Source organism: Pipistrellus kuhlii, unplaced genomic scaffold, assembly GCF_014108245.1.
Source record: "Pipistrellus kuhlii isolate mPipKuh1 unplaced genomic scaffold, mPipKuh1.p scaffold_m20_p_1, whole genome shotgun sequence".
Lineage (NCBI taxonomy): Eukaryota > Metazoa > Chordata > Mammalia > Chiroptera > Vespertilionidae > Pipistrellus > Pipistrellus kuhlii.
This window is the reverse complement of record NW_023425404.1, coordinates 121,550,320-121,569,843: the sequence shown is the minus strand read 5'-3', so window position 1 is coordinate 121,569,843 and position 19,524 is coordinate 121,550,320.

Here is a 19,524-nt window from a genome sequence, read left to right as displayed (position 1 = left end):
AGGTAAGCAAAGAACTTTGCTACTCAAATGCATGAGGGAATAGAAATATATGTTGTTGTTTTTTTAACTTTAGAAAGAATGAACATCTATACTTTTGGGTTAGGACAGCTTTCCCTACTTCCTACCATCAGCATTTGAATTTTTCCTTAATAGTATTTAATACTACTCATAACTATAAGTTTTGTGGTCATTTGTTTAAAATTGTCTTACAGTTTAAGTTTCTTGAGGACAGGAACCATGTATTTTTCTTTAATGAGGGTATATCAGTGACTTTTATAGAAATGACACTTTAAGAACAAATTCTGAATGAATAAATAAATGAATCAATGAAGAAATCAAAAGTCCCACCTAAGAGCAACTAATCTCCCCTCCACGTTCTCCCATCAACCTGGGATTCTTTAAGATTAATTAATATGTGGGTGGAATTAAAAAAAAAAAGTGTAACCTACTTTCTCATATGCATAAAATAAAAGGAAACCAGGGAGGCAGGATTAGAAGACATAGTATAACTAAGCAGTTTTATACTTATTCAAATAATATAGATAGATATATTGCAAAATTTTTAGAAATAGGCATTAGAAATAATCTAAATTTATGTCTATGATATATTTACATTATTAATGTATAGGCTGTAAACTGTCTTTAAAACTATTTCACTAAATTGTCAAAAATAGGTATTAATACACACAAAAGAATATTTTATGTGTTGAAGCAAAGCATTGCTTGGAATACTACTCTGTAATAAAAAAGTTAAAATATTTCCATTTGCAACAACATAGAAGTATCTTGTGTATTATGCTAAGTGAAATAACTTAGTCCAAAAAAGGGACAAAAACATGATTTTACTCATATAAAACAGAAAAGTAACCAATAGCCCAGCTGGTGTTGCTCAGTGGTTGAGTGTTCACCTATGAACCAGGTGGGCATGGTTCCATTCCAGGTCAGGGCATATGCCCAGGTTGGGAGTTTGATTACCAGTGTGGGGTGTGCAGGAGGTAACTAATCAATTATTCTCTTTTATCATTGACTAGAGACCTGGTGCATGAAATTCGTGCATGGGGGTATGTGTCCCTCAGCCCAACCTGCACCCTCTCCAATCTGGGATCCCTTGGGGGATGTCTGACTGCTGGGCCTAAACAGGCAATTGGACATCCCTCTTACAATTCTAGACTCCTGGCTCCCAACTGCTCACCTGCCTGCCTGATTGCCCCTAACTGCTTCTGCCTGCCAGCATGATCACCCTTAACCATGTGCCTGCCAGCATGATCGATGCCTAACTGCTCTCCTGCTTGCCTGATCGTCCCCAACTGCCCTCCTCTGACAGCCTGATCACCCTCAAATGCCCTCCCCTGTATATTCCCTCTTTATTAGATAGGGTTTTTTCTTTAACATGTTGGACAGTCCTAACTGGTTTGGCTCAGTGGATGGAGTAATGCCCTGCAGACTCAAGGGTACCAGGTTTGATTCCAGTCAAGGCCATGTACCTTGGTTGGGGCATATACAGTGGGGACTGTGGCAGAAGACAGCTGATCAATATTTCTCTTTCATAGATGTTTCTAGCTCTCTATCCCTTTCCCTTCCTCTCCAAAACATCAATAAAATATATATTAAAAAAAGAAACATTTAAGATTTCACCATATCTGCCTGGCTGGTGTGACTCTCAGTGGCTGAGATCCCAGGCTGGGCCGGGAGGGGATTGCTGCTTGGGTCTGCATGCCACTGCCAGTCTGAAACTCTAGGCTGGGGATATGGACCCAAAACCGCCTCTTGGTGCTGGAGCATTTGCAAGCGGCTGCAGGCAGGGTGGGGGTGATGCGGAGATGTTCCTGCCCTATCCCCAGCTGCTTGGCGCCTGCACTCACTGGCTGAAAGTGGCCAGGGTGTGTTCTGGGACCCTTGCCACTCAGGGCCTAAACATGGGCCTATAGACTAGAAGCAGCCTGGGTGTGGAGGATGTTCCTGGTATCCAGGCTGCTCAGCACCTGCATATGCAAATTAGCCACCATCTTTGTTGGGTTAATTTGTATACTAGCTCTGATTGGCTGTGGGCGTAGTGCAGGTATGGTCAATTAGCAATTTTTCCCTTTTATTAGTTTAGATGTTTTCCTCTCCCCTTTTCTCTTCCTCTCTGAAATGATTAAAAATATAATTTAATAAAGTTAACAAATAAAACAAAAACAAATTCATAGATATGACAGAAAGGAAAGGAGGTGGGAAGAGAGCTAAATGGGAAAGGGGGTAAAATGTATGGAAATGGATGAATAGTAGACATTTGGTGGTGACCACAAAATTGAGTATACAGATATCAAATTATAATATTGTATACCTGGAATTTATATAATGTTGTTAACCAATCTGTTCTATAAAAGAAAAGCCTAGGTGGTGTCACAGCCTCACATGATGCTTTTGTATGATGTCATCACAAGATGGCTGCCACAAATGGTCACCACAAGATGTTCACCACAAGATGGCTGGCAGGGGAAGGTAGTAGTGGATGATTAGGCCATCAGGGGAGGGCAATAGGGGTCCATCAGGCTGGCAGGGAGGGCAGTTGGGGGCGACCAAGCCAGCAGGAGAGGGCAGTTGAGGGTGATTGGGTTGGCAGGGGAGCAGACAGGTGTCAATCAGGCCATCAAGAGAGCAATTAAGAGGCAATCAGGCTGGCAGGCAAGTGAGTGGTTATAAGCAGCATTCCCGGATTGTGAGAGGGTTTCTGACTGCCTGTGGGATTGGGCCTAAACTGGCAGTCAGAGATTGCCCCAATGAAACCCAGATTGGAGAGGGTGAAGGCTTGGCTGAGGGACATCCCCCTCCTGTGCATGAGTTTTATGCACTGGGCCTCACATACACACACACACACACACACACACACACACACACACACATTCCAGTAAAAGGCTAATATGCAAAGTGTCTCCTTGGGAGTTTGAGCAGGAGACTGGGAGTTGAGTTGCTTCTATGATGTGTGCTGAACACCAGGGTGGTGTGGAACATGGTGGGTAACCAGCAGTGGCAGCGGGGTGCTGAGAGTTAGGGAAGGAGGGTTGGGGGGAGGGGGGTACAACATGCATGGGTAGCAAGGGAAGGAATAGGCAGAGAGGCCATCAGGTGGGGAACCTGATCGGCCCTGATTGCTGGCCAGGCATAAGGACCCTACCCATGTACAAATTTTGTGCACCAGGCCTCTAGTGTTACCTAAATTAAAAAAGAAAAGCATTGTTATACATTTTAGTTTTAAGGAGAGAAATATTATTTTTATTTTCTAGGGTCATATGTGAAAGCATCTTTATCTTTTATATACATTATTGTCCAATTGCAATGTTTCTCTCTGGTCTTATGAGCATGGCTAAGTCAGCATAGAGAGAAGAAGTAACGGAATCAAGTACTGGCATAAGCACATATCAATTCTCCACAAATGCAGAGGCTAGGAATTGTAGTTCATTTATTGATAATTCCCCTGTACTTTGTTTAAACCATTAAACCATGTAACATACTCTTTCTCTTCCTTGGAAGTCACCTATCTTCAGCTAGGTGGAATAAAAACATTTTACTGTTAGATGCAGCTACTTCCTTTTTATAAAGATGAGGAGACAGAGGCCTAAGAAGATTAAGCAACAGAGTCTGTGGATAATTAGGGATTAAGATGGATATATATTGATATTGAAGCAAATGCTTCTTGCTTCTTTTATAGTAAAAAAAAAAAATACAGATACTAAGACTCTTTGTATAATACAATAATGATTTTTTTAAAAACACAAGAAATAGAGAAAATACATATGTAATTAAAACAAAAAACAAAACTGAAACAAAAGTGGAAAGTAAAGAATATACCAGTTCTCAGAGGTTAGAAACAATATGTTTTAATTTCTCATGATCCAGAGAGCCTAAAACAATAATATGTTCATCATGAGCTATTTAATCAAAGCACACTTTCTAATTTACCAGTTGAATATCTACTACATGGTCATTCTCTTGATGGGCAATATCTGACTTTTTCGTTTTTCAATTTCCCATAGGTTAACATGGTTGATACTCAGTAAACAGTTATAATAAATTGAGCAAATATCCATTGTCATCTTTTCAGAAAGCATTACTTGTATTTTTATGGTGACTTTGTATTTTCATTCTGACATCATGTGCAATTTTGTCTGCTTTTGTGTCTGTGTAAAATAACAGTGTTTACGCTCTCCATAAAGTATACTCCATTTCAACTCCTGTGCAATTATAAGGTGAAAACTAGTCCCCAGAGCCACAAGAACTAAATGACAAATGCAGAACTACTGTGAAAAAATTTTGCTCTTGAGATTGTCATGCCATAGCACTTCAGCGAGGGAAGAAGAAACAATAATCTGATATTCTTTATGCTTAGATATCAGAATTTGGGGTTATTCCTAGTTCAGTTTCTATTGAAAAAAATAGAATAAAATATAACTAAAGCGACTCCAGTGTTATTCAATATTTATTAATGGGGAAAGGATATAACTACAGCAATCTATAGAATTATGGATTGATTACTGTTTCAAATGACTGAGTCCTACAGTGAAACCCATAATTTTACATTCCATTCTGTAAGGGATGATGGCAGTTCTTCGAATATAATGGTATTGCTAGCCCAGAATCTTGTTACCACTCCTGGTTTGAGAGGTTCTGCTTCTCCTCACTCATTTTATTTTGAATCAGGAAGACCCCCGCCTCCAAAGGTTTATTGGCCTTTATTTTTCACACATGAGATTTTGGTCAATTAGAAACTGAGTAGAGCATTTAAGAATTTAAGTGGAAAGGTGAAATTGGAATGAATCTGTAAAAAATTAAAGCGACGTGCTGCGGTTTGACTTGCATTTAGCTCTTTACAGCTATTTCTAGTCACTGATTCTATGGAAAGTAGCTTCAGAGTTACTTGCTTGTTACTGGGCAACCATTTATTCCAATTATAACTGAAATGTCCCTAGTAGACAGTTACTAGTAGATAAAAACAGATTTTAAAAAATGAACTATTAAATCCATAGTATTATCTCTTGCTGTATAAGACAGAAATTACTCTAACAATTGACATTTTCTAATGTTCCAAGGTCTTTTTAGACATTTAAAGCAATCGGGGAGCATTGGTGAGGACACAGGGGAGGAGAGCACAGTTCAGAGCTGTTAAGTGTAAAAATGACACAATTAGAATAGCTACAGCGTCTAGCAGCCAGATTGTACCAGTGTATGGAATGCCACATTCTCGATCAATGCAAATGGCATCCAATCTTCCCACATTCATAGGAGACTTTTTCTTTAGAAAAAATTGCTAATGGACAATTGGTAACTGCATTTTTTTTAATGCTCTCCCATTACATTTTTATTATCTATTAAAAACCAAAACCAAACTATCATAGTTTATAAACACTGGAGAACAACAGAAAATATCCCTTAACATTTTATGTGTTTTCAAAGGCAGAGAGAGAGAATATTTGTTCCCAAGGTTCATTTTTTAATCTATTTTTATTTATTTCAGAAAGGGAGAGAGAGATTGAAACATCAATGCAGAGAGAGAATCATTGATCATCTGCCTCCTACTGGGGACTGAGCCTACAACCCAGGCATGTGCCTTGACCTGAAATCTAACTGTGACCTCCTGGTTCATAAGTCTACACTTGCCAGGCTGTTCCTAAGATTCTTGACACAAATCCAAGCAACCTTATTGACAAGTCTAAATCTTCCCATGTGTCTACTAGTTTATGAGGCTAGAATCTGGGTAATCTCAAAAAAAGTTTGCCATATGGATATATTCTCAAATGACATGTTTGATTTGCAAGAAAGAGGATATTTCTGTTTTCTTCCTTCTTTATAATATAATGCAGTTGAAAATTTACTGGCCATAGTTGCAAATTATGCACAAAAGTTATATGCACAAAAGAAATAGAGGTACATTGATGGTAAGAGATTTAACCTGCTGAACTTTATCTCATAGTCAACAGTAATGTGTTTTGAAATGTGTCTTAAATTACTTGATCAGCTTTAATTGTAGTAAAAATAGGTAGTTTATGAAAATTTACACCATCTAGCTTCAGTTTCTCTTCAGAACAGAACAACAGGCACGAACAATGAATGTCAGTACCAGCGCCAAGCAGAGTGTACAGAAATACTCGTTGGATTTAATTGGGTTGAATTAAAATTAGTCCTTTTAAAGAATAAAGTTAGTATCTCAAGTTCAAAGTCCATAAATGATCGAGGTTCTCCACAGTTGACTGTCTAATCAACTGCCGGCTAGTTCCAGATGAAATATATTAAAACACCTTTTCTCAGCACTCACTTTAGTCTGTTTCATTATCTGTACTCAGGAAGTCTCGCACAATTACAGTGTAACTTAAAAAAAAGTTTCATCATTGCACTTCCTGTATGATAAGTAAACAACAAAACAGTCTCTCACACACCTATTAAAATCCATAACACCTCTGCAAGGAAGTAACGTGGACAACTCAAGAATTCTCCCTGACAGGACACTGAAACAACAACCCTAAAAGACCAACAAATTGCCACAGTGTGACAATCTTAGCCCTGTTGCGACGGGGCAGCTAGTCAATTCGCAGAGAGAAGCATCATCAGGGGACACGGGAATGCTGTTATCACCCATTATAAGTATGACGCGAAGGTCACATATCAGGCAATTACACCTTTTCATTACATGCTAACCCCTCACGGCAGGGAAGCTACGCTTATGATTGCATTAGACAGACAAAGCCTTCAGCTCTTTTTTAAAAAAATAAAAAGGAAAAAGCAAAAGAAGAGATTTTTAAAAATTAAATTCGTTTTCTTACCAGCACGTTGCAGCACCAACTCGCTCACAGGAATGTTGCCTTTAACAGGTTTCTCTTTTAATTATCCTGGAAGCAGGGGTGGGGGGGAAAGTAAAGAAGAAGAAGCAGGGTGGTTAAATTAGCGTGCTGGAATCTTTTCAGTTTGTCGCAGAGTAGAAAAATAAAAAAGGGGGGAAAAGGCTCAGTAATTTAAATTTGCTCTCAGTTCAGTCTGCATCGTTGGATCCCGCCCCTTCTTCCTGCTGGGTTCCACTACCTGCAAGCCTGGAATTGACAGCTACTGTGCAAACAAAAAAAGGCAACAAGCATGCTGGGACCATTCTGTCTGCAGCTTGGGTCTCACTTGTCCTGAAAACTAAAAATCATCAGTGGAAAGGTATTCTACATTTCCTATTTGAAGCATCTGCGTGTAATTCCCTTCCATTTTAATTGATTCACCATAGCTCGTGGTAATGGGGTCTGATTAGTGGTTGGGTGTTTTTCCTTTTCCTTTTGTCTTTTTCTAAAGCTGAATAATAATTATGGTTATTATTATTATTTGCATTTTTGCTATTGTTACCTGCTTACTGCTGTCCTTTGCATTTCTTACTGTCCTGTCCTCTCTTCCAAGGCACATTCTCTCCTGACTTTTCCTTTCATTCATAAACACTGACATTTCCAGGAATGATGGGAATGTCAATATTACCAGAGCTTTTCCTTCTCCTTTGATATCTCTTTTTTAAGCATCTAGTGTTGAGAATTATTCAAGGGATAGAGGGCCTAGAAAGAAGATTCTATAACACCAGAAACTTCTCAGAAGGATCAAATATTAATGCAAATAGCATTAGCAACCAAATCCAAACTGTTCATTCTCATATTTATGATTAGGAGAAAGATCAAAAAATCATATTGATAAATGTGCTCTACTTTGTCAATTTAACTTCAGGTGAGCCCAATAGAAAACCACTCTAATTTTACCAACAAACATAAAACTGTTCCTTAATGTGCAGCACTTCATACTTGGACTCACCCTTCTGTCAGAATGTAAATCGCTTACCCATTACAACAAGTTTTTTTGGTTGTTTTCTAAAAGTTCATTTTAGATGAGGCTATTATGGACTACATTGGTACTGAAGTCATTTCAAGTGTGCATGTAGTATGCATTATCTATAGGTTTGCCTACTTATCTGAAGCACTGATTCTGTAATGGTACATAGCATTGGTTCTCCTATTAAGATTTAAATTTTTGCTAGATCATTCTATTGTTTTAACATGAGCTCCATGCTGATAGATGTTTCCTGTCACTTAGTTGGGGGGGTGGGGGAGGGTGATTGGCAAGTAAAAGACAAAATGCACATGGTTCTTTGCAAGGAATGAAAATATGAGAGTTACTCTTATTTAACACAACAACGTTTAATCTACTTTTCTCTCTTCATTTTTATATTAAAAAAAAAAAAAATTTCTTATCCCTACCTCAAGCCATTTAAATGAACTTCACTATTTCTGTATAACTTGTAGAATCCTGAAAGCCAAACAATGGGTATAATGGATATGACTTAATGGACTTTAATGCACTTTATAAATATATTTAGAATCTCCTATTTTACAGGTTAGATCCGTGGTTGGCAAACTGCAGCTCACGAGCCACATGTGGCTCTTTGGCCCCTTGAGTGTGGCTCTTCCACAAAATACCATGGCCTGGGAGAGTCTATTTTGAAGAAGTGGTTAGAAAAAGTTTAAGTTTAAAAAATTTGGCTCTCTCTTGATGAAACCGGTTTGGCTCAGTGGATAGAGCATTGGCCTGCGGACTGAAAGGTCTCAGGTTTGATTCTGGTCAAGGGCATGTACCTTGGTTGTGGGCACATCTCCAGTTGGGGGTGTGCAAGAGACAGCTGATCAATGATTCTCTCTCATCAATGTTTCCAACTCTCTATCCCTCTCTCTTTTTTCTCTGTAAAAAATCAATAAAATATATTTTTAAAAATTTGGCTCTCAAAAAAGAAATTTCAATCATTGTACTGTTTGATATTTGGCTCTGTTGACTAATGAGTTTGCCGACTAATGAGTTGGCATAGGATAAATGAAACAATGTGAACTTACTGTCATATGTTACATCTGATATGCTTGACCCAGTTTACCTGAGAGGAGGTGAGTTACAGCAAAGTGCCTTTGGTCATATAAGATAACATACTAATAGAATTCAGGGGTTGGAACATGAACATCGGTGAAGGGGGGCATTTTTCTTCTTTTTAAAATTTTTAATTTAAGTCATATTTTTAAAAAGAGAAATGATTAATAATATAAATTAAATATACATAATTTAGTTTCATAAATGGGTAAAAAACTAACAGAGTAGCAGATATCTATGCTATCATTGAGATCTCATTATAAAATCAAACCAACTAAAAATTGAAAGGACCACGGAAGCAAATAACAAAATGACATATTTTTCTTGTATTAAAACCTTTATCTGGATTATTTCTTTTTCTACAACAAGTGCCTTTGCTGGATTCCCACAAACAGCTGTAGGGTAGAAAAATAAGGCAGGTCAAGTACTCAAGAAGCCGTGTTAACTTCCCAGGTAGTTAGGCAATCAGCTTTAATGAAGCAGTGGTAAATTACACCAATGTACTAATTATGGTACTTTGTCACAGCATAAAATGCAATAAAACCAACACAGGACTTGGCTTGGAAAGTGTTATGTGTATATTTTTCAAAAGATTTAATTGGAAAGAGATTTTATTTTCCTGAAGCATTCTGTAATTTCATGTGACATTTTCTCAATACTTTTCTTTTAAAAGAGAGGACCAGAAAAATATGTAGAGCTGAAAATCTGTAGAAGAAAAAAATACAAAGAAGAAAAAAATATGTAGAAGAAAAAAAATACATAGAGCTGAAAAAAATGATAATGTTTCTTTTAAACTGGTATCTCACTTTATAGTTACAAATTTGTATGAACAATACTAGAGGCCCTGGGCATGAATTCATGCACCAGTGGGGTTCCTTGGCTTGGCCTGTAGAAATGGGCCAAAACTGGCTCTCCAACATCCCCTGAGGAGTTCCAGATTGTGAGAGGGCACAGGCCTATCTGAAGGACCTACTGATGCACTACTGGGCCTGGGAGGGATATGGGAGGTTGGTCAGCTGGGAAGGGACCATGGGAAAGCTCCAAGGTGTGTTCAGCCCATCTCGCTCAATCCTGATCAGCCAGACCCCAGAAGCAAGCTAACCTAACAGTCAGAGCATCTGTCCCCTGGTGGTCAGTGCACATCATGGCCAACCAGTTGATTGTCTGCCCCCCTGGTTGTCAGTGCATGTAATAGCAAGCGGTTGAGTGGTCTTAGCATATCATTAGCATATTGGTCTTTGATTGGTTAATTGGACCACCAGACAACTGGACACTTAGCATGTTAGAGTTTTATTCTGTGGGATGCTACTATTAAATAGTTAGGTATCATTATAATGTAACACTTAAATAATATCCTCTTTACATATAAAAGCCTAAGCAACCATTATGGCTGAAAAACTGAAATGATCAGAATGACCAGAACAACCAGTTGACCAGTTGTTATGGCACACACTAACCACCAGGGGGCTGATGCTCAATGCAGGAGTTTCCCCCTGGTGGTCAGTATAGTCAACTCCCACAGTCAACCCTCCCATTGCCAGCCAACCTCCATTGGTCTCTTCCCTGAGCCAGCAAACATCCCATGGTCCCTCTCCCATTTCTTGCCCCATCCAGCAGGTCCCATCTGCAGGGCCAGTCTAGCAGCTGGCAGGCCCCAGCCAGCCCAGTCCAATTGGGACTTGGTGAGACAGCCACACCCGTACATGAATTTCATGCACCAGACCTCTAGGCCTATCTAATAAAAGAGTAATATGCAAATTAGCCATCACTCTACTACACCCACCAACCATGCCCACCAGCCATTCAGAGCAAGTATGCAAATTAACCCCAACCAAGATGGCTGCAGCCACAAAGAAGAGGAGGGAGGCTTGGGTTTCCCTGGCAATGGAGGAAGCCAAGCTTTCCACATACCCTGGCAGGCTGAGGCCTTCACTCAAGGGTACAAAGTTTCAATTATAGAGGTAAATAAATCCAAACAGAAATGGTAGCAGCCACTGAGCTGGAAGAGTAAGTGCAGGCGTCTTCAAACTACGGCCCGCGGGCCACATGCAGCCTGCAGAGGAGTCTGATCTGGCCTGCAAGGTTTTTTGGGCAGTGAGCGCAGCCGAGGTGTTACAGTAGGAATTAGTAGTTCATATAGTCTGGCCCTCCAGCTCTCTGAGGGACTGTGATCTGGCCCCCACTTTAAAAAGTTTGAGGACCCCTGGCTAGGGTTTCCCTGGGCAGTGGAGGAAGCCAAGCTTCTGTAGCTCTGGCTGGCTCAGGCCTTAACTCCAGTCCTCAAAGTTTCAATTGTAGAAGATAAATAAATTCCAGATATCAGGGCCTCTGCTTGGGTTATCAGGGGGTGTGGCTGGCCTGCAAACCACCACAGGTCCCTTGCTCAGGCTGCCCCATGCCCCAAGGGAACCCTCACCCTGATCCAGGACACTCTTCAGGGCAAACCAGCTGGTCCTACCCATGTACCAGGCCTCTATCCTATCTAATAAAAGAATAATATACATATTGACCATCACTCCAACACCCAAGATGGCTGCCTCCATATGATCAAAGATCCTACCCCCATGTGGACAAAAGGTGGCCACCACAAGATGGCCTGCAAGGAAGGGCAGTTGGGGTGATCAACCCTGCTGGGGAGGGCAGTGAGGGGTGACCAGATCAGCAGAGGAGGGTAGTTGGGGGCAAATAGGCCAGCAGGGGAGCAGTTAGGCATCAATCAGGCTGGCAGGTGAGACATTAGGGAGGGTGATCCTGCTGGCAGGCAGAAGCTGTTAGGGCAATCAGGAAGGCAAGGCAGGTAAGCAGTTGGGAGCCAGCAGTCCTGGATTGTGAGAGGGATGTCTGAATGCCTGTGTAGACCCGATTTGTGGGATTAGGCCTACACGGGCAGTCAGACATCCCTCGAAGGCTCCCAAATTGGAGAGGGTACAGGCTGGGCTTAAGGACACCCCCCTACCCCCATGCACGACTTTCGTGCATTGGGCCTCTAGTATGCAAATATGCACAGAGCAGCATATGTTGGTTTGTATTGTGAAAATCTGTTTTATTTTATTTTCTTTATATATTTGTATTGATTTCAGAGAGGAAGAGAAAGGAGGGAGAAATAGAATCATAAATCGTGAAAAGGAATCATTGATTGGCTTCTTTCTGCAAGCCCCACATTGGGGATCAAACCCATAACCCAGCATGTGCCCTGACCAGGAATCAAACTGTGACTTCTGGTTAATAGGTTGATGGTCAAAAACTGGGTTTTAAAAATATCTTTTTAAATGAAGAAGAAATAATATTTTCATGGTTCTCATTGCTAATTGCAATTAGCAGAATATTAGTCTTAAAAAGACCTGACATTGAACTTTAGAGAAGGAACAGTCTTTAGTAAATGTGCTCAGAGAAGCTTAACATCAGGGTGGTCCATGCTAGTTGATTTTTTTTTAAGTATAATACATTTTACCTTTACAGTTATAATTGATAATGAAATATTTTTCAAACTTACTGCATATTTTAAAATTACTTTTATTGCTTTTTGGTAAATGTCTCCCTCATTCTAAATCAACTGTCTTCAGTGTAATTTTACTATTTTGTCTTTGGGGCTGCAAAACACTGACTAGCACATCATATATTGTGACCTTGATGTCTTAATGACTATAACAGTAAGTGAATAATGTTTTTGTTAATTTCAATAGAATTCTGAGAAAATGCTCACATATATTCTAACACATAGCTGACATTATTAATCCCTTTAAAACTGAATAACCAGGAAAATATCTTAGCAGTGTCATAAAAATGATTTATTACTTTTAGGTTATCTTTTGAACAATATTTCCATTGTTAAATTAATTTTATTAAATTTATGAAATAATTAATATCAGTTTTAAAAAATACACACATAGCCCTAGCTGGTATGGCTTAGTTGGTTAGATCATCACTTTGTGTACCAGATGTTGGTTTTGATTCCAGGTCAAGGCACTTGCTTAGGTTGTAGGTTCCATCCCTGTGGGGCACATATGGAAGGCAACCAATCAATATTTTCTCTCACATAGATTCTCTCTCTCTCTCTCTCTCTCTCTCTCTCTCTCTCTCTCTCTCTCTCTCTCTCTCTCTTTCTCCTGCTTCCTCTACTTCTATTTCTCTCTCTCTCTTTAAAATCAATAAAAAATGTACACACACATAGAATTCCAGATATTAAGAGAATTTCACAATCATTTTCTTTGGGAGCAAATACATACAAGGTTGTGGACAATATAGTCTGGGTATTTAGATTATAATAAGATTACCTCAGAAATTTATATTTAGCTTAGGATAGAACAAATACCAGAAATATATTTAAACCTCCATAGGTCATGTCTATCTTTCTGCCTGCTTCATTCTTACGTAGAGAATCAAACATATTACAAATGGATTACACTTTCAGAGTGAATTCTATTCCAAAGAGAAAGGCAGCCCATATGAGAGTGGGCTCAAATCATTAAACCTCATGTTCCCTTTTCTAGAGGTGCCAGGAACAGGTGATGTACAAACTATAATTGCCATTTTATAATGGGAAACAATATTAATTTGTATTTCTGAGCTTAAAGTATATATTATTTCTCTAACAGATATAATAACATACAAGATATAACCAGAGACCAATGTAAGCCATGGAAAAGTTTGAGACTTATGTAAAGAACTAAACATTTTATAGAAAAGTACATCACCTGGTTAAAAAGGCTGCTAGAATTTTGCAGAGCATATTGGGAAGAATCAATACAAATTCCATACAAGTCAGTTATAAAACATTGTATTTTGAGAAAGTAAAGTGAAAGAAAAGCCCAAGGAAACTGCAATCCCATGCTGACCAACATCAGAACAGTATGACATGGAGCTCACTGAATAGTACTGTATCAGTAGAACCATTTGGTGCCAAAGAGGAGAGGTGACTTCTCACTTAGATAAGAGGTGGATAGTAGCACTATTCATTCTGTGGGGGCTGCAGGAAGCTTCAAATTTAGCATAGTCAGTGAGATGGCAAGGGCGGTTGGAATATGTTTATTAAAAAACTTTGTTGGAGCCGAAACCAGCTTGGCTCAGTGGTAGAGCATTGGTCTGTGGACTGAAAGGTCCAGGTTCAATTCCGGTCAAGCGCATGTACCTGGGTTGCGGGCACATCCCCAGTAGGGAGTGTGCAGGAAGTGTGGCAGCTGGTAGATGTTTCTCTCTCATCAACGTTTCTAGCTCTCTATCTCTCTCCCTTCCTCTTTGTAAAAAATGAATAAAATATATTTTAAAAAATTAAAAAATAAAAATAAATAAATAAATAAGTAAATAAATAAATAAATAACTTGGTTGGAGAAAGTAGGGAAGATGGCCAATATCTCTGGGTTTAGCTCTGAGGTAAGCAGTCAGTGGAGAAACATAGTGATGAAAATCATGAGCCTATAACAGAAAGCATATAATAATGAGATCTTCAAGAGAATTTCAGGAAATCAGAAAAGGACTCCTGGGATGGCAAAAGAGAAGGATCTCAAGTGACATATTGAGCAATGACACCAGAGGCAAGAAGGAATATGGAACAAAATTGGATAAAATAATTTAAGCAAGATGATTTGGATTACTTGAGGACATCCAATTCTTCAAAGATTGCAAATATTTATATTATAATATGAACTGGAATAGATTAAAAATATTCATATGAAATAGCAACTATTTGGGATACTTTTGGATTCCATATAAATTTTTGGAGTATTTGTTCTAGCTCTGTGAAATATGTCATTGGTATTTTAGTATGGATTGCATTGAATCTGTAGATTGTCTTGGGTAGTATGGACATTTTAATGATGTTGATTCTACCAATCCATGAATATAATATATTCTTTCACTAGTTTATATCTTCTTCTATCTCTTTTTTTCAATGTCCGGTAGTTTTCTGAGTACATATCTTTTGTCTTCTTAGTTAAGTTTATTCCTAAGTATCTTAATTTTTGTTGTTGTTGTTGTTGTTGCAATGGTAAGTGGAATTGTTTGTTTAGTTTCTCTTTCTGAGAATTCATTATTGGTGTATAAAAAAAGTCATTGATTTTTGGGTGTTGATTTTGTATCCTACTAGATTGCCAAATTAATTTATTAAACAATAGTTTTTTGGTGGAGTCTTTAGTGTTTTCTGTCAATATCATTTCATTTGCGAATAATGACAGTTTTACTTCCTCCTCTATAATTTGGATCTCTTTTATTTCTTTTTCTTGTCTGATCACTGTGGCTAGGACTTCCAGCACTATGTTGAGTAAGAGTGGTGAAAGCAGACATCCCTATCTTGTTTCTGTTCCTAGGGGAAATGGTTTTTGTTTTTGCCCATTGGGTATGATTTTGGCTGTAGGTTTGTCATATATGGCCTTTATCATGTTGAGACAAGCTCCATCTATTCCTACATTTCTGAGAATTTTTGTAAAAAATGTGTGTTGGGTTTTGTCCAATGCTTTTCTGGATCTATTGATATGGTCATGTGATTTTTATCTTTCAACTTGTCTATGTAATATATCACATTTATTGATTTGTGAAAATTGTATAAGCCTTGGATCCCTGGAACAAATCCTACTTGGTCATGCATAAGATCTTTTTAATATATTGCTGGATGTAATTTGCTAATATTTTGTTGAGGATTTTAGCACCTATGTTCATCATGTATATTGGCTTGTTATTCTCTTTTTATGTAGTATCTTTATCTGGTTTTGGAATTAAGATAATGTTGGCCTCATAAAAAGAGTTTGGAAGTATTCCTGACTCTTCAATTTTTTGAAATAGTTTGAGGAGTATAGATGTTATTTCCTCTTTGATTATTTGGTAAAACTCTCCTGTGAAGCCATCAAGTTCTGGGCTTTTATTTGCTTGGAGTTTTTATTTAATTTTATTACTGCTACTATTTTATCAGTTGTTATTGGCCTTTTCAGGTTTTCTGATTCCTCCTGATTCAGATTTGAGAGATTTTATTTTTCTAGGAATTTGTCCATTTCATCTACATTGCCCAGCTTGTTGGCATATAGCTATTCATAGTATTTTCTTATAAGCCTTTGTATTTCAGTGGTATCAGTAGTTACTTCTCCACTTTCATTTCTTATTTTATTTATTTGGGTCCTCTCTCTTTGTTTCTTGACAAGTCTGGTTAATGGTTTATCAATTTTGTTTATGCTTTCAAAGAATCAGCTCTTGGTTTCATTGATTTTTTTTGTATATTTTTAAAGTCTCTATATTATTAATTTCTCCTCTAATCTTTACTATTTTCTTCCTTCTACTTACTCTGGGACTTTTTTGTTATTCTATTATAGTTCTTTAAGTTGTATCTGCAGCAATTTTGAGAAAGAAAAACAAAGTTGGATGAATAACTATACCAGATTTCAAGTTATAGTACAAAGCCACGGTAATCAAGACAGCCTGGTGCTGGCACAAAAACAGGCCAATAGATCAATGGAACAGAATAAGAAACCAAGAAATCCATCCAAGCCATTACACTCAATCAATATTTGACAAAGGATACAAGAGCATACAATGGAGTCAAGACAGACTCTTTAATAAATAATGTTGGGAAAATTGGACAGATACATGCAAAAAAAAAAAATGAAACTAGACTACTAACTTACACCATACACAAGAATGAACTAAAAATAGATAAAAGACTTAAATATAATTTGTGAAACCATAAAACCCTAGCATTGGCAGCAAAATCTCAGACTTCACTTTTAGCAATATGTTTACAGATGCATCTACTAGGGCAAAGGAAATTAAGGAGAAAATAAATAAACGGGACTACATCAAAATAAAAAAAAAAACTTCTGCACAGCAAAAGAAACTATTGACAAAATGATAAGAGAACCCACTGAATGGGAGAACATATTTGGCAATGATATGTTTGATAAAGGATTAATATCCAAAATATATAAGGAACTCATACAACTTAAAAGGAATATAAACAATACAATTACTAAAAGGGCAAAGGACCTAAATAGACATTTCTCCAAAGAGGACATACATATGGCCAAGAGACATATGAAAAAATCCTCAAAGTCACTGATCATAAGATGAATTCAAATTAAAACATTAATGAGGTATCACCTCACACCTATCAAAATGGCTACCATCAACAAATCAACAAAAATAATTTCTGGAAAAGATGTGGAGAAAAGTGAAACCTAGTACACTGATGGTGGGAATGTAGAATTGTGAAACCATTATGAAAAACAGCATGGAGTTTACTCAAAAAATTAAATATGGAACTGCCATTTTACCCAGCGATCCCACTTCAAGAAATATACCCTAATAAACCCAAAGCACCAATCAACAAGAATCTATGCACCCCTATGTTCATGCAGCACAATTTACAATAGCTAAGATCTGTAAACAACCCAAGTGCCCATCAGGAGATGAGTGGATAAAAAAACTGTGGTACGTTTATACCATTGAATACTATGCAGTGGTAAACAAGAAAAAATATCTTACCCTTTGTTACAGCATAGGGTGACCTGGAGAGTATCATGCTAAATATGCTAAGTGAAATAGGTTAGTTAGAGAAAGATAAGTATCACATGATCTCACTCATATGTGGAATCTAAGCTAACAAAGTAAGCTGATGAATGAAATGGATCCAGAGATATGTAAGCATGGAACAGTGTGGAATCTCAGAGGAAAGGTGGGGAAGGGTGGGTGGGTGGGAGGTAATCAACCAAAGACCTTGTATGTATATATGCATAGCTCATGGCCACAGACAGTAGGGTGCTTAAAGCCTGGGGGCGGGGGTAAAGGTGGAGGGGGAGGTGGTAGCAGGCTGGAGGAGGTTAATGGGGGAAAACAAGGGTACATATGTAATACTTACAAAAATAAATAATTTTTAAACAAAAATATTTAAAAGCAAAAGAAATAGCAAATTGAAGACTATTGGCAAAGCAATTTCATTGTAGTGGTGGTGTTAGTTGTCAGATAGCATGGGTGAAAAAAGAGCAACATTCATGGAGTTAAAAACACACACTTTAATTTAATTAGAACTTATTTACCATCTTCTGGCAGTCCTATCTGGCAATGTAGTTGAGTTTAGGTTTTAAGTAGGTAATAAGTAATACAAAAAAACTAGACTTCAAGGTCCCTCTTTTCAGTCTGTTTGGAATATATACAATTGAATTTTAGGCTTTATGTAAGAAATCTTTCCATTTCATATAGAGAAAACTTTGATATGACAGTATAGATAACAAATGTAAATGCATTTATAAGTATCTCTTACCAACATGTGGCATTCAATTTGGCAGGTACTATATATGTGTATCATTTCAAAGGAGACAATTTTATGGCATACCTAATAGTCTGAGAAAATGTTTGCTGGATAAGCAAATATATAACCATGAAGTGCACTTTAATATACCATATATTTAAATAAATATCTTATAACTCACAAAGTGTAAGTGAATAATGTTGTTTCAAATGGTGCAGTATACATTTTTTCAAACTTTATTTTTATTGTTGAAACCATTGCAAATGTCCCTATTACCCCATCCCCTTTGCCCACCTCTTCCCAGTCTCCATCCTCCCTTCCCTCCCACACTGTTTCTATGGGTTGTGCTCTTTGACTAATCTCCTCACCTTCTTTTATTCAGTTCCTCCTGCCACCGCCCTCCGCCCCCCCCATACACACCTCTTCCTTCTGACAGCTGTCGATCTGTTTCATGTATCCATGCCTCTGTTTCTATTTTGTCAGTTTATTTTATTCATTAGATTCTGCATATAAGTGAGATCATATGGTACTATGTAATTTCATACTGATCTGAACTGGGATTATTCTATCCTTGTTTCAGACTTATTGTAGCTTATGAGTTTCCTCAAATTAGGATCTTTATCAACTGACTTATAAGGAAGTTGAACCCTCCCATCCAAGAGTTGCTTTGCAAAATGCTCTTTCACATCTATTTTTCTGATTCTGTTAGGCAGAATTAAATGACTTTGCCACTTTGGCATAGAAATAGAGCAATTTATTATAATACTCATAATTTCTTATCAAACCACTAGTGAGAAGGACAGAGTTATTTTCCCAAGCCATGATTTTCTGTAATTACCAGAATTGACATTGTTCCTGTTTTAGATGTAGGAAGAAAACCAAAGGGGGTGACACAGTAAGTAGAAAAGATTATACTTGAATCTTGAAAATATTATTTTTTTCCTGAAATAATTTAACACTTTTCTTTCATTTAAAGAGATTCGAACTTGGGGATTGTAGATACAGTTTTCCAGGACTCTGAGTCAACTTACATATATAAGGAGTAGCATGTTAAAATGATCAGTGGAATAATTGATGGTTATATCTTCATGCTCTTTCTTGCTCCCTATGTTGTGCACCATCAGATAAACTTTCTAGAATTTCCACTTCTTGCCAAATACAATTCAATATACTGTATATCATTGTTGAGAAACAAACAAAATAAACAAACAAGAATGAGTATGTCCAAGCTCACTATTGTGAAAGGAAATTATTTTACTATATAATTTTGGTGGAAAGATAAACCAGTACATTGTCATAAAACTTTATTTGTATATTTTATTTTCCAAATTGTTATGTCAAATTACATGATGTCTTAAATTATCATATGTCAAAATTGCATAGAGAAATGATGC